The sequence below is a fragment of the Ambystoma mexicanum genome, chromosome 4p (genome assembly GCF_040938575.1).
Source record: "Ambystoma mexicanum isolate Mex_15411 chromosome 4p, UKY_AmexF1_1, whole genome shotgun sequence".
In the NCBI taxonomy this organism is placed as follows: domain Eukaryota; kingdom Metazoa; phylum Chordata; class Amphibia; order Caudata; family Ambystomatidae; genus Ambystoma; species Ambystoma mexicanum.
The window spans coordinates 1,229,223,371-1,229,236,074 of record NC_090927.1 but is presented as its reverse complement, the minus strand read 5'-3'; the positions used below and the strand labels follow the sequence as shown (position 1 = coordinate 1,229,236,074).

The window sequence follows — 12,704 nt, the reverse complement described above, 5'->3', positions numbered from 1 at the left end:
AACCTGCATCTGGGCCACTCTCAGCAACCTCGGTCCAGGGCCCAGCCACTCTCCACTTGCACTGCCTCCCTGGCTCCCCGTGCACTGTGGGACTGTCACTGTACCCTACAGCCCCCTTCCCAGCACTTGCTCTGCACTTACCTCGCACTTGCCACCAGCTGGCCCTTTTTATTTATTAATTATTATTTCTTACGCTACTTACCTTGTACTGCACTTTCCCCCCCACCTCCTCCCCCTGCACTTCCTCCTTTCCCCTTAACTCTGCACTTGCGCGATCTGAATGACACCTGGCCTAGTAGGATCGTTTGTCTGTCTTCCCCTTGTTTCCCTCCCTCCCTGCCTCGTCGCGCCTTGAAACACTTGTGTATAGGCGTGTTACAAATACCATATCATATCATATCATATCTATCCCCATTTAAATGTTTACCCTTTTCTGATCACCCACTGGCTATTTTTCCCCACTTCTCTTTTGTCATGCGACTTGTATCATAGGACCAGACAGTCAAACTTTCTTTGAATGTTTTGTGCTAAGGGAACTTTACAGCGTGTGGGCAAAATAGTAAACCGAGTAGGCATAAAGTGTAGTGGAAACGCTAGAGTTGGGGAGCCAAAGAATCCATGGGTAGTGCCGAGCCAGAGCAAAACCACAGGGTCTTACTGGGCTCTGAGAGCCAAGCCGGCAAAAGACACATGCCTCGCCTCCCTACCCTCAAACACATAACTCGTATTTGCCATCCTGCCTCCTCAGCCCTTTCAACAAACTCCCCCATACCTAACATCCTCCTCACTGCACCCACAACTCAAACGCATACCTAATGTCCTGCCTTCCAGACCCCATAACAGGAAACCCGCACCTGACATCCCCATTTTGGACTATATCGTACTCTGTAATGAAGATATTTGTCAAGCATCACACACTTTCCATAAGACTGGATTTGATGCCAGTCTGTACTTTAGACACTTGACCACAATTCTCCTCATGGCTTGCTTATATGAATGTGCGTTAATGTACTGTTTTAAGGAGTTGAAATAATGTTTTATAAAGATGGCTGGAAAGCACACGCATCACAATATAAGCCAATTTGACACAGATTTAAAACCTTATGTTAAGCAAAAAGAGTGATGATGGCTTTTTATTTTTTTTAACTCCATTCTGATTCGAATTCTGCATGTACCAGAATGCAAAGTAGTGTCGGCCTAAACAATCGCATGTGTTTTTGCAAGTGTCCTTTCTTTAGACTAAGATACACAAAAACACGGCGTGAACATTCTGTAATCATTGTTTCACACAGACTTGGAGCTGGTTATTTTGAACATCTTCTGTTGGACTTAAAACCCAGGGGATGTATTCTCAGTCCTTCAGCAGGCACAAGTAGGCGCTACAGGGAGCACCCACATGCCCTGGATGGTGCTAGATTGAGGACAAAACCGGAAGGGATGTATGTGGCATGTGTGAAGCCTCATGTCTAAGTAAGCATCACCCATGCCAAAGTCCAGTGTTGCCTTCCCTAAAAAACTGGGTAGTACATAGGGACCCAGTGACCAATGCACAGAGCCCTGTGGGTGGGGAGGAAAAGACACTTCCCTGATCTCTATATAAAGTAAAGGAAAATGCCCCAGGAAACCATCTTCCCGGCCAGTGTACTATATCTTTTTTTTCTTTCCTTTAGTAGAGAAACATCGCTCATAAGTGGTAGAGCAATGAGCAAGATAAGGGATACTTCAGCCTGTGGTGCGCACATTATAAAAAAAATCTTTGGAGCAAATGCTAAAGTTTAATCCACTATGTGTAAGTGCAGCTTTTTGTGTCGTGCACACTAAACAGAAATTTGACACATTTTTAAGTAGCGCGATTTTCCCAGAATTGGAAAGATTGGTCTGATGTGGAATTCAGGCTTTTTTGGTTGCACAGTTTGCAATTGTACAGATTTCTGGCCCCTGATTTTTCCATTGCATCTTTAGTTTTGCAGCAATATGCATTTCCTGGCAAGAGATGAACAAAATACTCTGTTCAAGTAGATGATTACATGCAGTCATGTGTACTGTCAATGGGTGTTAGTGTTACTTTAACATACTTTTTGAATGTAACGAAGGATGAGGTAATGCTTGCCTTGGTTCCTGTTGGGCTCTTGTTTTACCAAGGCACGCAAGCTGTGCCAGAGCCAGTCATTGGGCTCCAACCAGGCTCTCTCCCACCTCTAGGAAATGTCAGGATTGCTCCAGTGGTTTTAACTTAGTAAACTTTCAGGGAAAACTAAACTTTCAATGTAGCTTCTCTCCACTCTATGTTCCAGGATTCTCTTCACTGACAGATATTATGTAACCAATCAGTGTTTCCTGGGGCTTCCTTCACTAGCGGGGTCAGGTAAACGATCTTGAAACCGTCTGATTTCCCCATGCCCTAGTTCCTTCTTCTCCTGGATTTTCTTTAGAATGAACAATATACCAGCTGTGTCAATGGGGCGCCACCGCATCCTTCTCTTATTCTATTTACACTTGTTCTTTTAGTCCTGGTTATCCCTTCTGCAGGCCACAAGAGACTGTTCTCCCTGGTGCTCTGCTCCAATTCCCTAGACAAGGGAATTGGGGTTTTAAGTTGAGCTGGGGCAATCCCCAAGTTCCTTGATGTAGATCAGGGAAGGTTGCCTTGATAGGAGAGTAGCCAACAATCCTTGTACCCTCCCTCAGTCACGATGTCCTTGCCTCTCGGCCCAGCCTATTCCCTCTCTCTGTTTTCAGGCTATTCCCTCTTCATGTTCTGTCACTTTTTCTCGTGGTTATTTCTTTCTCTGACTTCTCTAGCTTTCTCCTTTTATCCCTTCACCAATTTCTGTTCTGGTCATCCTGATCGTACCTCTGCTCTCTACTCTATTTTGCAGATTAATTCCCTCAACATCTAGTCTACTCTGTTTCAGCTCCTTCTCTTTACTTAATTACCCTAAATTTGTGTCCACCCCCTAACTGTGTACCATTTCTCACCTCCTTCACTACTTTGGGCGCAGTCGTTCTTCCAACCACTGCTCTCAAAATCTCTGCAATTAATCACACCTACCTCAGCCCGTGGGATATCGCCCTCCTAATAATCAGGGCCCTTCTCAATAATTTCTCTCTCAAATCTCGTTCTCTCTGCCAGATTGCTCATTCTCTGAATTCCTTTAACCCACTGTGCAGAACCCTCCTTAGTGATCATCTACTTCTTGCTATTACCTCTCCGACCTTCCTCGTCCCTATGGCCACCATCCCCTTCATTATTGCTTTCTCAGTTGGCAGTGTTCCGATATCTCACTTTTTTCACCCATCTGGGTGACATTATTTCACCCCCCTGGCAACAACCCCTTTCTGTTTTCCTCCCCCCCCTGGCAACAACCCCTTTCTGTTTTCCTCCCTCAATAGTCTCCAGATCTTCATCCCACTGGGTATCTTTTAAAGCAGTCTGTGGATGTTCTTCACCCCACTAATAATGCCTAATAATTTCTCCCTCTTTGTAGCTGACTCCAGTTCTCCCAACATTTTGGTTTGGTTTCCTTGGTCTCCCATCAATGCCAGTCTCTAGTATTTTTTAGCCTCTTGGACCTCTCCTCCACTCTTCTGGGCCTTGATCAATCTCCAGGTCTTCCTGCTCTTTAACATTTATTTTATTTAAACCTTTATGCAGTGCTGGCCATACCTAGAGGGTCTTGGCGCTCCTTTACTCCAACTTTTCCAGATGTCCTCTTGTCTCCACTCTCGGGCCTTCTGCTACTGTTCCAAACACCCATACTGTTAGATTGAGCCCTGGGTCTGCGCCTGTGTCCTGGAATTGGTTACCCCTCTTAATCTCACCTGAGCTTGCTCCTAATCATAGGGGATGAACAAAGCCTTTTTCGAATGGATTATGTCCTCCAACGTATTCCACATCTTTGACATGTAATGTCCACAGCTGTGCACTTCGGAAACCTTCGGCAGAGGGCGTCCTGCGTCGATGGCATCGGGTCACTGTCCTTCGAAGGCCTCTGTCGAGGACGACTTTGCAGATTGTTATAAATAGGATGCACTGTGCCCGTAGCCTCAGTTCCGTTTTTTCCACGAACGTGTTAACTTCATGAGACTCGGTGCGCCTCGTGTGTTCATCATAACGGGGTCTTTTTTCTTCGACCCCTCTGACTCTGCGGTCTGGCTTCAATGCCTGCCCGGACTGCAAATCGAAAACGTCGCTCACCGACCCCCACCACATTTGTTTGTGGTGCCTTGGTGAGTCGCACGAAACGACGACTGTTTGAAATGCCAGTCGCTGACTGCCAAGGCCTTGTGGGAGTGGAAGGGGGAAGCTCCAGGTAGGTAGGGGCTCTAAGCCTGTTAAGTCCTGAACATCCAAGTCCAGGGGGGTTTCCACCGATGACTCGAGGGGCGATTCTCCGCGTCGGAAGGAGTCCCGGGGATCTTGGTCCCGGTGTGGTTCCCGCCACTCATCTTCCTCGTCCTGGCACTCTAGGAAGCGCGCCGTCAGTGGTCACCTACCCCTTCCTCCTCGGAGGATGGTGCCTTGAGGAAGATTACGTGCCCAACGAAGTCCTCGACTCCGGAGCAATGGGCAGCATTTAAACAATCCATGTTAGCGATTTTTCAATCGCAGGGCACGGGTCCGGTTGCGCCTTCTGACGAAGCCGGCCAGAATCGGTCTCATACCGTGGGTCGCACGCCTTCGGGTTCACGAGGCGACTCACATTGGGAGTCGTCGAGGTCCCATACGGACAAGGAATCAACAAGACGCAAGAGACTTGTCTCTAGGTATCGGTCCTCGTCCTCAGCGAGACCGCAGCGGCCTACGGAGGGATCGATGCTGGCGTCGACTCGGTCGGTGCTGTGTCCGTCAGACTCGGATGTCAACGCTTTGCCATCGTAGGAGCCCACGGCACCATCGGCCCCTGTGTCAACACCAAAGCCTTCTTTGCTCACAACAGCGAGGTTGTCGATGCTCTCGGCGTCGAAGCCTTTGGCGCTACCGGCGCCTTTGGGGATTTTTTCTCGAAATCTGCCTTTGGAGTACCCAGATATTGTTGATCCTCCAAGGAAGGCTACTGGGAAGTCTGTATGGCCAGTTTTGGCCTCCAGGCCCTCTTCTGTCCCCAGGCCTGGGTTTCAACTCCCACTGGATGACATTTATGAAGAGGAGGAAAGGTCTGAGGTTGAGGACCCTGGTGACCTTGAGGATGCTCCACTTTCTTCTGGAGACAAGTCAGTTGGAGGAGTTGCACCAGACCCTCCATGATGGCAGTGGGCTGGACACTTCTTTGTGCAGGATGATCTGACGGACATTTTAGATCAAGGTCCGTCCTCTGACCCAGTTTTGCCATTTCATCTTACCTTGTAAAAAAGGGTGGCAGCTGCTTGGCAGTCCCTGGAATCTCTTCTGGTTGTTAATAAGTCTTTGACCAAGAAATATTACCCTTCTGTTGGCGACCCCAGCTATTTATCTACTCGCCCCACTTCCAAGAATTTGGTGGTTCAGGCGGCTATCGTTACCTCGAGGCAGGCGGCGTACCCTACCATCCCTCTGGATAGGGAGGACAATCGGTTCGACGATTGGACCCGGAAGGTATTTTCTGCTGGGAGCATGGCCTTGAAATCGGCCAACTCCACGTGTGCCATGGCAAGGTTTTCACACACTCTGTGGAATTGTTTCTTTGGCGGCTGAGCATATTCCCGAGGGGGAAGAAAGGGATGGGTTCTTGACTCTCGTACAAGACGGCAAGGATGCCATGTGCGAATCCCTTCAGTCGGGTTTGAATATGGCCGAAAGTGTTAGCCAATCCATGGCTGGGAGCACAGCTATATGCAGATTTGCGTGGTTGCGGAAGTCTGGGTTTGCTCCGGATGTGCAGGCTCGTCTTCTGAACATGCCCTTTGATGGTGCACATTTGTTCGGCAGCAAGGCTGACTAAAGCCTTGAGAGGTTGCAGACCTCAAAAGCTGCGGCAAAATCTCTGAGTGCCGTGGTGCGTCAACCCTCGCCTTTTCGTCCTAGGGGACAGCAGTGGAGGGGAGGTTCTTTTCGTTACTACTCCACCTTTGGTAGTACGAGAGGGGCTGTCAGTCAAAGGGGCAAGCAAAAAAGTACCCGTGGTGGTTGGGGAAATTGTGGTGCCAAAGCCGCTCAGGCAGCTGCCTCTATGCCTTCAGGCACTGCCGCAGCCGCTTCCAAACAGTCATGAGGCCATGGCCCATGGTTCGTCGGTTGGGGACAGACTGTCTCAGCATCTCAAAGAGTGGCGGGCCATTACTTCAGATGCTTGGGTTCTGGATACCATAGCCCACGGCTACTTCCTTCCCTTCCTTCAGGGCCTCACGACAATCCACCGGGAAAACTCTTTGAAGCTTCCGGATCTGCTCCTTGCGCAGGACATCTTGTCCCTGCTAGAGAAAGGAGCTATATTCCTGGTGCCTGTAGCGTAGAGTAAAGAGGGATGGTATTCCCCTTAATCTTTGATCCCAAAGAAAGACTGGGGATTGAGACCCATCACGGACTTGCATTGGTTGAACAGACTTCTCAGGAAGAACCAGTTCAAGATGGTCACTCTTTCTCAAGTCCTCCAGGCCCTTCAACTTCAGGATTGGTTGGTGTCTCTAGACCTCAAGGATGATTACTTTCATGTGCCGATCCATCCCGCGCACAGAAAGTACCTGAGGTTTGGGGCTGGCGACTCGCACATTCAGGTTTCGGATACTGCCGTTCGAATTGACCTCCGCCCCGATGGTCTTCACCAAGCTCATGGTGGTGGTGGCAGCATACCTCAGGCGAGGGGGGTATTAACGTCTACCCCTACCGGGACGGCTGGCTGATGCGGGCGCGCTCTCCCGAGCTAGCGTTGGATCATCTTGGTGTCACCTGCCGCGCCCTCCACAGGCTGGGATTCTCCCTGAATTTCAAGAAGTCTCACCTGACACCTTCCCAACAGCTCCAGTACATCAGGGCTGTGTTAGACACGTCTTGGGGACGTGTTCGCCTCCCAAGGTAAGGGCTCATCACATTGTGCAGATGGTGGAAAGGTTTCAACATGCCCAGAGTCTCCCAGCTTTCAAATTCTTAAGGTTGCTCGGCCTCATGGCATCCTGCATTTTTCTATTGCCAGAGGCCAGGCTGCAGATGAGATCCCTGCAGTGGCTCTCAAGATGCAGTGGCCGCAGTTCTCCGGCAAGATGTCGGATCCCATTCAGATTGCACTCTCGGTCTCCCAGGATCTTCTCTGGTGGGCCCACAAAGGTAACCTGATGAGGGGGGAACAGTTTTGTCAACCGTGGCCGGAGGTGATGGTAGTGATGGATGCTTCCCTCCCAGGACGGGGCGCTCATGCCAAAGACTTGACCGCCAGCGGTCGTTGGGCTCCATCGGAGTCCAGACTCAACATCAATTTGTTAGAGCTGAGGACCATCAGGCTAACCCTGAAGGCGTTTCTGCCTTCTGTACAGGGGAAGAGTGTCCTGATAATGATGGACAACACAGTGGCCATGCATTACCTCAAAGAAAAGGGGGTGAGGGGTAGGGTCAATTTCGTTGTGCAGAGAGGCAATGCAGCTCTGGTTCTGGGCCATCCAGCAAGAAATTTCAATCTCAGCAGTTCATCTGGCCAGAGACGAAAATGCAGTGGCGGACACTCTGAGCAGGCAAGCACGCTCCCCGAGTGGGAGTTGGCTCAGGAAGTCCATCACGATATCTTCGCCCATTGGGGAACCCCGCAAGTGGATCTCTTTGCCACTAGTGTCAACAGGAAGTGTGAGAGATTCTGCTCAAGGGAATTTCCTCCAAGAGGAGCCTTAGGAGACGCGTTTGTGGTGGATTGGTCATTCCCACTGCTGTACACGTTTCCTCCAGTCCCCATCATTCTTCAAGTGTTGTGGAGGTTAAAGAGGTTTGGTTTCCACATGATCCTCATTGCTCCGGATTGGGCTAGGAGAGCGTGGTACCTGGACCTTCTAGAAATGTCCATCTGCCCTCCACGCCGTCTTCCCCACCTAGAGGATCTGCTGGTGGGAGGGGGGAGGTTGTGGGAGATAGAGGAGTGGGGGGTTTGCGGGGGGAAGTTGAGGTGGGGGGGATGGGGAGGGGGTGTCAGGTTCTCCATTCAGAGGTCAAGACTCTCAACCTTCACGGTTGGTATCTGAAAGGTTGAGGTATAAGGATTGGGACCTCCCGGATGTTGTAATGGAGGTGTTGCTTTTGGCCAGGCGGCCTGCAACAAAATCCCTGTACCGTTGCCTTTTGCGTAAATTCTGCGACTGGTGCAGAGTTCACAATGTTGATCCTTTTCAGTGCTCCATTCCTATGGTTTTGTCTTTCTTACTTTCTTTGGCCCCCAGGGGCCTTCAAGTGGGTACCATTAAAGGTTACCTGGTGGCGCTGTCTATCTGTAAGCCCTCGCCTGAAGAATGTTCTTACTTTAACGTTGTTTTGATTTCTCAGTTTCTTAAAGGACTGACTAATGTGTTCCCGCCGTCCCCTTTCCAGGTGCCGGTTTGGGATTTGAATTGGGTTTTGAAATTTCTCATGGGTGCTCCGTTTGAACCTTTGCACTCTTGTCCTTTGAGATTACTGTCTTTCAAGACTGTGTTCTTGGTTGCGGTTACTTCCACTCGCAGAGTGAGTGAATAGCAAGCACTTTCATCTAAGCCACCCTTTACTGTGTTTCACAAGGACAGGGTTGTACTGCAAGTACGTCCTTCTTTTCTACCTAAGGTAGTCTCTGAATTTCATCTGAGTCAGAAAGTGGTTCTCTCATCTTTCTATCCTCCTCCTCATCCTGGCAAGGAAGAGGAGAGATCCATTGGTTGGATCCTAGGAGAGCTCTGAGCTTTTACATTTCTAGGATGTCAAGGGTCAGGGTGGACGATCAACTCCTTGTAGGATATTCTGGACACCGATTGGGCCAGGCTGTTAGCAAACAGACTTTCTCCAGGTGGATTATCATTACCATTATGGAGTGTTATTGATTGACAGGTAAGGACCCTCCTGAAGGGTTAAGAGCTCATTCCACTAGGGGTGTGGCTACTTCCACGGCCCTCCAGTGGGGTGTCCCTATTAGGAACATTTGTGATGCCGCTATATGGCCTTCCATCCACACCTTTGTTAAACATTAATCCCTGTATACAATCCATGGTCAGGATATGGCCTTTGGGAAGGCTTTTCTTTATTCCGCAATCTAATTGAGTACTCAAAATTATTTTCCCGCCTCCATTTACTGGTACTGCTTTGGGAATCTGCCAAAGATGTGGAATACATTGGATGACACAATCCATTTGAAGAACAAGTTACTTACCAACTGGTAACGTTCTTTCGACTGGATGTTCTTCCAACTTATTCCACATTGCCCTCCCAGCCTGCCCTTCAGGAGAATTTCCTATGCAATTGCAGCTTCTGTATCCACAATGCTAAGTGCAGTCAAGCAGACATGAGACTGGTGCCACACGTTCTGATGGAAAAAACTTAAACTGAGGCTACGGGCGCCGTGCATCCTATTTATAACATCCTGTGACTTCGTCCTCGGCGGAGGCCTTCAAGGGACAGTGACCCAACGCCATCCGTGCAGGATGCCCTCTGCCGAAAAAGTTTCCGAAGTGCACAGCTGTGGACTTTACCTGTCAAAGATGTGGAATACATTGGAGGAACATCCAGTCGAAAATATGTTACCAGTTGGTAAGTACTTGTTCATCTGGCTGGTCCTCCGTTTCAGAATCCACTTCCCATTTCCTGTTGTTGCAAAGCACTCTTTGGTAAGGACATAGCTCCCCTTCTTCCCCCAGTTTGTGTGAGCTTGGTACTTGAAAATCCTTTGTCAGCCTTTTCATTTCCTCTAAATGTGAAAGCATTGCTTGTTCTCAGGTACAATTCTAACTTTGTCTCGCTGTTGAAGGAAGACTCCCAACATCCAGCAATGGATTGCTAAGTTTACACCATTTGTGGGTAGAAATGCTGAAGGAAAACACAAACTGGCTTCATTGTATCATGCATGAGAGCTCTGGGACAACTTTCTATGCCCTTTTAAGGGGACTATCCACTACTGTAAGAACCTTGGCAACCGTAACTGTATCAGTTTTAAAAGTATCTTGTATGTAAGGCTGACACTCTTTGAAATTTTGTGTGTCTCTTTTCTTGGTGGTACTTTGGGGCTGGCTAGTGAGGCATGGCCTGCTTGCTTAATCCACTGGATGTTCCCAGACCGAGGCACGGAACTGTCAAAGTATATAGAGTGGTAGGTCAGGGACTGGGGAGTGACAAGGAGGCGTTGTGAGTGACTTCCTTTATTTTGAACAAAAAGAACCTGAACTATCTCAGCATCTAAGACTCGAGTCTGGAAAAAGAAAAGATATCCAACAGGGTAAACGTCAGTACAAAAACCAAGAAGGTCCTCTGTCCAAACCTATCGTAACCTAATCTCTGTCCCTACCACTATCAAAAAGAAACAAATCATCATAAGATATACTTAGGCCCTAGGCCCTTGCATTGGAATGGTACCTGGTTTTTTAACCCCCACTGAGTAAGTTTCTCTCAAGAGGGATCAAAGAGTGAGTGTCTTTTCAATCAGTCTTTGTTTACTCTGTCAAATAAGTATACAGAAGTGTCTGTTTAACATTAGTCCCCTCTGGGGATCATCTGGTCTATGTCCTTTTCCTCACCTCCATCCAGGAGGGTATCCCATGTCTTCTTTACCAGGAAAGTTCTGGGCTTTCTGGCCCGGGAGGTAGCTCTTGGATTTACGCCCAGGTTGGGTATGGTTTTTCTTAGCCCGCTTTGGGGTATGGTTTTTCATAGCCCGCTTGGGCTCTGGCTTCTCTTGTCCCACTCTGGGGTATGCTTTGGTTTTGCCCTCATTCCCTGGAGCCACTGCATACCTTTTTAAGCTTTGTTTGTGTGCTCCTCAGGTGGACTGGGAAATTAAGCGCAGGCGTTGCCAGATCCTTTGCATCTTCTGTGTTCTCTGCCTCGGGCGGAGTATGCGCCTCCCTCTCTGGCTTCCAGTGACACCGTGGCTCCCGTTCCTCAGCCTGCCAGTTATTGCCCAGCTTGGGCTCCGCACAGCTCTTGTCTGGGCATTCCCGGCTTCTCCAGCAGGCTTGTCAGCATTCCGTGGTATGTTTCTTGTTCTGGCCTGCCACGCTGGGTGTGTGCTCTCCTCTTTCTGCCACACCTGCCAGGTGGAGGGCTTAGCCCATGTCAAAATCTGCAGTTGTCTGTCTCCTGATTCCACTATTGATTGACTCATTATCCCCCTGCTAGTGGGTGGGATTTGGCACGGTTTGCTCAATCCCAGCTGATCCTGTGTACATAGAGGGTCAGAAACCACACCAACCATCCTTGCAGGAAGTTTCCAGTTATCAGATATTTTACCCCCCATATAACCAACAAAGGTAGTATTGGAGTCTTGGGGATTGGGAGGAAAACTGTTTCCTTTTTAGGAACTTCCTGTCCTCTAAAGGGGAGAGAGGATCATCCCAATGGGATCCCGCTTGCCCTGTCTCCTAAGGGGTGTTATGTTGAGTGGGCTCCCCTCCCTCATCCAAAAGGAGGTGGCTCCCCCTTGGTGAAAGGGGACACATTCCCTGGATTACTCACAATAGTCACTCCCTTGCATTTTTACAGGGTTACTTCTTGGCTGTCCAAACATCACTTGCTTCCATAATGTCATCCAAAAGTGTTCAAATCAAAAAAATTGATGTGTGTGTGTGTGTGTTCATCTCTTAACACAAGTCCCAGTCATCCCTGAATCTCATTCTGCTTGTCTCGCGGGATCTAGTTCATTTACGCTTGTCATTCCTAAACTACCCTACCTTTATTGATTCAGTACAATGACAAGATTCCACTTTCCCACTTTGCACATGAAGACCGTGCATATTATCAATCTCAGCAACATAAGATAATTTACAAGGTAATCACTCGAAAGTGGTGACTGTGAGAGGAAAATAGCCTAGGCTATTTTCACTGGCAGCGATCAGCTGATGAAAAAAATTGAATTGTGATGGATGTAAAGATTTAACTGAATTCTAGCCACTGGCATTGCTCTGGGCAATCCTCCAAACCATCCTTTTTCATCCTGCTGTACCATTACAGAAGAGGAAATATCACCACTCTTGATCTCACCCCAAGATAGCCATCTGTCTAGAACTGCTAGGTCACATTCATTCAACATGAGGCCAACAACATCCCCAGACATGTTTCTGCCTCTCTGAGCTGTCATTGGGGGGGGAGCTTGGGACTGTAGGCTGAGCAATCTTAGATCCTCGTCTTGGGTGTCCATGTTATTGTGGCTTATGCAAAGTTATACCCCCGGGCTACCTTAGTGATGATGCTCAATGAGTCTGGAACATGTTTGGAGTTGTTTGTGGCCTTTGGCAGAAGGGTTGAGGCTGGATCCGGTTTGGGCTGGTTTACCATGCTTGGTGTGGGAACGAGCCTGAGGGTTTCTCCTGGCCTCAAATGACTGGTTGATGATTTGGAATGGTGCCCATACAAATACATTTGGATATGACTTATTCAAAAGGTTGCAGCTATCGCAGTTTAGTTCTGCAAGAGCAGCACCACGACCCCTGTGACGATTCACAAGGTGTCACAAATTGGGTGTGAGGTGCACAACCTATTGTATATAGAACAATGTCCAAATCTAAATACCCACTTTCAAAATGAAAGTAAATTTCAGGTTCATCTGGGTATGCTTCCCGGCCAATGGGAACATAAA

At 48.6% G+C, this 12,704-nt stretch overlaps 1 protein-coding gene across 1 annotated transcript in view; it reads left to right on the top strand.

Moving 5' to 3' along the window:
• The window catches only part of APMAP (adipocyte plasma membrane associated protein), a 200,833-nt gene that overhangs the window by 88,100 nt on the left and 100,029 nt on the right, over positions 1-12,704 (top strand). The window lies entirely within an intron of this gene.